General features: G+C 44.0%; 1 long non-coding RNA gene across 1 annotated transcript; it reads right to left on the bottom strand.

Annotated features, from left to right (window-relative positions):
• Positions 1-1,551: 1,551 nt before the first annotated feature.
• LOC105549760 lies at positions 1,552-4,434 on the bottom strand. Its single transcript, XR_001007601.1, has 3 exons — positions 4,176-4,434; positions 3,117-3,216; positions 1,552-1,887 (listed from the first exon to the last, which is right to left on the bottom strand). It is a non-coding gene; the product is annotated as an uncharacterized LOC105549760 (long non-coding RNA).
• Between the last annotated feature and the right edge of the window lie 405 nt (positions 4,435-4,839).

Genomic DNA, 4,839 nt, shown 5'->3' with positions numbered 1-4,839 from the left:
TTAAAAAAAAAAACAAACCCAGAACCTTTGGTTCCTGACACATTGTAAAGAGTTGTGACACATTGTAAGGCGTCAGTAAATATTTGCCAAATTACTAAATATTATTTTATAGAGATAGAAGGGGAAGCTGTAAACCATTCTAACCTGGGAGAATAGTGTTTGGCTAGCTTTTCGAGCAGTATGTGTCAGAATATATTTACATTTTCTTCAATTCCCTTAATTCTATCTCTTTCCTCTGGGTCAGTTCCTTTTGTTTACTTTTCCTTTTCGTTATGTTGCTAGTTTTTCTCAAATGCTTGGCGATTTATTTATTTATGAATGAAAACCTGTGTTGGTTATTATGGGTAGATGGCATGAGTTTCCTCTGCAATTGTGTTGATCTATCTGTTTCCCCCACAAACCTCTCTCCGGAATGGGAGGGCTGACTGTGGGTTCTGTTTAAGTGGGTAGGAAATGTCAACAGTCAGGCTTCCCTTTAGGTTATGTGGGTGGAGAGGCAGGAAGACCAGGGACCCCCACAACTGATGAAGTAAGGAGGGCTTTTCTATGGGGGCGGAGCCTTGTAGAAAGTTTCACTCTTGACTAATACTGGTTTTCCTTTTGGTTTTGTCCTATCTGTTGTGGAGGTCTCAGCATCCTTCCTAGAGCCCTCTCTAGGCAACTTTAGCCTGAGGGCCAACGCCAAATGCTGCTCCTAACAAATGGTCCACTGGGGGAAAGGAGAGAGAGGGAGAGGGCCACCTGTCCCAGCTGTTTCCACTGCGGCTCTTCAATGACTGCCTCATAGCCCACCCCTGCTCCTCACATTCATTGACTCTGTGATTAATGCTTCTTTGGGAGAGCATACTCTTACAACTTATTGAATTGCAGTGTTTACTGCTCTGATCTCTCTGTTAGTCCAAATTCATGGCCTTTCTTGCTTGTCAAAATTTATGTCACGTTGATGTCACTTTTTGTATTTCCTATGGTTGTTGTGGTTTCTTCCTTTTTATATTTATTTTTGACTAAATAATACATTCACGTGGTCTAAAATGTAAATGAAAGAGCATGAAAGCGTATGTAATGCAGTCTTTTTCCCCATCTCTTCCTTTCAGTCTTCCATTGTTAACCAGTGTTGTCAGTTTCTTATGTATCTTCCTGGGATGCTTTTATGCACCTTCAAGCAAATACATAGATATTCCCTTTCAGCCTTTTAACACACAGCAGTATATAACACATTGTTCTACATCTTAACAATGTATCTTGGAGATTGTTCTAGGTCAGCGAAACACTTCTTTATTCTCTTTTTTTTTTACAACTTCATAGTATCCCATTACATGAATGATGATGTACTACACATTTTTTAACTAGTCCCCTATTGATGAACATTTAGGTTGTTTCCAATCATATGATATTTTTAAATGCTGTAACAAATAACCTTGTACTTACTCATTTTTAAAAGCTTTTTTTTTTTCCAGACATTTTCATGGGCTCTGGAAAGGCTAAAATTTACATATATTTTAACACTGACCAATCAACTTTTATACTAAACACATTACACTTCAAGAAAGATGATGTATGGGCTATTGTTTATTTTCCATTAGTGAGATTGATGCACAGTAAATTTGTGTTATACGCCCTCTTCAAAGCCAGACATCACATTTTAAAGTGTCCAATGCAAAGTCCTATCTAACATTAAGGATTTTAGCTGCACCATGTGTGTTTCTTCATGTGGATCTGTGGCAGAAAGCTGAAGATGATGTGATCTCTGGTACCTCCATTTGGAATACTGCATTTGTTGGCTAGATTGGAAAGAAGCAACTTCAAGAGACACTTCTTTGAATCAGTTCATTTGTTCACATCAACATTCACTGAGTGCCTACTGTAAGCCAGATGCTGAGCTGGACCCTGGGGATACAAAGAAAAAGATGACAGTCCCTGCTTTGCCAGGAGCTCCCAGTTCAGAGAAGCTGAACAATACATGAGCAGACAGACAACCATAAATGGTGTGAAAAGCACCACTGTCGAAGTGAACACAGAATGCTGTGGGAACAAGAAGGAGGAGTACCTATACACCCAGGGGTGGGGCAGGGTAGGGTGGGATAGAATGTATATCTGCGAAGCCTCTCTAGAAGCAAAGACACCTGTCATAACTTTGCATCCTGTCTTGCAGCACTCCACTGACAAATCTCAACATTCAGTGTCTATCTGCTGTCCTCAGCCTTTCTAGTCTGGAATCTTCCATCCTTTTCCATTCTGCAGAAGTCTTCTAGTTGGTTATGTTTATTCTGGCACTCCAATGGCTCAGGAAGAGTAACATAGGAGGGGTGTGGGGATAATCATCTCCAGCATAGATGAGTGTGGTTGGGAATGGGGATGGTGGGTGTGTTGATCTGGTTTCTGGTATTAGTTTTGATAGTGTGACCAGAATCCTCAGTCTCTCTTTCTAACAGATGCCTACCTCCATCCCAGGTTCCCAAGGTGAGCTCTCTTGCTACATGTCCACTCCAGAGTTGTATCCTAGAGGCAGGATTCTGTCCCCTCACCACTGCCACACACTCTCCACCCCAAACACAGCAGGAGAATCATGCTTTGAAGGGAATTCTAGAAGAAATTTCTAGTCATAAGTGGGCTCTTGCGTGCTGTTGTAACCCTTGTATGACTCTAACACCTATTGCTGTGAGTTTAGCCAAACAAACAAACAACAACAAAAAACAACAAATCCATAAGTTCCCCACCCCGTCTCTCTATATAATTCCAAAAGGTTCTCCCATTGATGTTTCCTATGGCAAGACTGTCTGAGGGGCCTTGTGGCTAACATTGAGTAGTCAATATCCTTTCAGTAAGTATTTTCCCAGCATTTGGCAAGCACTAGGCTCTCTGATAGGTCTGGGAATCCAAAATGAAAAAGACAGAGCTGCTAGTTAAGGGGATACAAAAGCCAGAGTGGACCACAGTGCACTGGGTAAGCACCCACAGTAGAGAATGGCAGGGGTTTTGGGAGCATGCAGAAGGAGTGAAGGTGAAGAGGTGACAGACTCAGGGAAGACTTCTTGGAAGAGGAATCCCTGAGGGAATTTTCTGGGTCAGGAAAGAATATATTCCAGGTACAGGAAATAGCATGTGGAAGAACCCACAGGCCGTAACTCATGGGCTCATTCTTCTCTTAGAGTTGCAGGCTTAGGATCAAAGCCTTCCTCTTGTCTCTGTACAGCACCTCAGGTTCTCCAGTCAACCCTTCATGTGGAACATGAAATATCAGGTTTTTAAAGAACAAAAAATTCCCTTTCTTCCACAGTGAAGAGTCTCAGGGATGGTGTGCTCTGCAGGTGGGTACACAGTTGGCACTTGTTTTCCTTCAAATATCAGCCTGACATGATTGAACATTTAAGACTTGTCTGTGTGGTTCTAGTCCGTTTTTTAAACCTCCCTTGCTTTAGTCTCAGCCTGCCTTTTTTTTTTTTTTTTTTTTTTTTGAGACAGAGTCTTGCTGTGTCGCCCAGGCTAGAGTGCAATGGCGCATTCTCGGCTCACTGCAGTGTCCGTCTCCTGGGTTCAAGTGATTCTCCTGTCTCAGCCTCCTGAGTAGCTGGGATTATAGGTATGCACCACCACGCCTGGCTCATTTTTATACTTTTAGTAGAGACAGGGTTTCACCATGCTGGCCAGACTGGTCTGGAACTTCTGGCCTCAAATGATCTGCCCACCTTGGTCTCCCAAACTGTTGGGATTACAGGCGTGAGTCACCATGCCTGGCCTCAGCCTACTTTCTGAATCTCCCCTAGAGCACCAGAACTTTAGTAGGCTAGCCCCTGGCTCCACTGCCCAGAAACCCCTCTCCACAGCCTTTCCCTGCCTACCCTGCAATTTACCTCTACCATGATCCTTCTTCTTGACTTAACTCGTTCAGGGCTCTCTCCTCTCTTTTCAACTTCTAACTGCTGCCCTCTTTAGTTCGGACCCCAGGCTTGAGCAGTCTCTGTCTCTCTGATTCTTCCTGAGGTCTGCTCCTGACAATCCCTTGGGGGCTGTTTGTGAAATGCGCCCTCTGCTTCTAACTCATCTCCTAGGTATCCTCACAGGAGACTGCCTTCTTAGTGGGGGCCTGACTCAGAAGACCTCTAGTTCTCCCACAGTGTATTCTGGGGCCAGGTCCGCTGTTTCTCACCGAGGCTTGGAGAAAGGCAATGACTTACCATGGTCATGCAGCATGTTAGCGGCAGAGGTGAGACTACCCCAGGCCTCCTGACTTCCAGCCCAGTAGTCTTTTCCAGGAATCAAGCTGCCTCTCGGAAGACTCAGGTCTAGCCAGCATCAGCTCCCACCCACTGACTGCGCTGTGCACCCATCTCTGTTAGCACTTCCTTCCTGAGCCACTCTATTAAAACTGAAGCTGGCCCGTCCAGGCTTCTGACTCAGCAGCCCCGCAAAGAACATCCAGCCATGTCTGCATCTGATTAAGGAAACGCTAGGGGCAGGAATTTTTTTTTTTTTTTTCCTGACTGAGTTGAGGAGTGCAAAAAGAGGTGGAGAGATTCAGTAAAATAGTTAAGATTTGAGAAGAAGGTAATCTCTCAGCACAAGATGTACCACAGGGACCACAGGGGTGGAAGAGAAGTGGAAGGCCTTTATCAAAAGATTTAGAATTACCAGTTAAATACATTTTGGTACAGAAGGATATTTACTGGCTTAGAAGGACCCCTGTGATACACTGATGGCGCAAATATCATGGCGGAAATAGGATGTTCCCAGTTTTTTGTTTTGTTTTGTTTTGTTTTTGATGGAGTTTCACTCTTGTTGCCCAGGCTGGAGTGCAATGGCGCGATCTCGGCTCACTGCAACCTCCACCTCCCAGATTCA

Source organism: Mandrillus leucophaeus, unplaced genomic scaffold, assembly GCF_000951045.1.
Source record: "Mandrillus leucophaeus isolate KB7577 unplaced genomic scaffold, Mleu.le_1.0 Scaffold456, whole genome shotgun sequence".
Taxonomy (NCBI): Eukaryota; Metazoa; Chordata; class Mammalia; order Primates; family Cercopithecidae; genus Mandrillus; species Mandrillus leucophaeus.
Note: the sequence above shows the minus strand (reverse complement) of the source record. Positions and strands in the feature narration are given on the sequence as shown.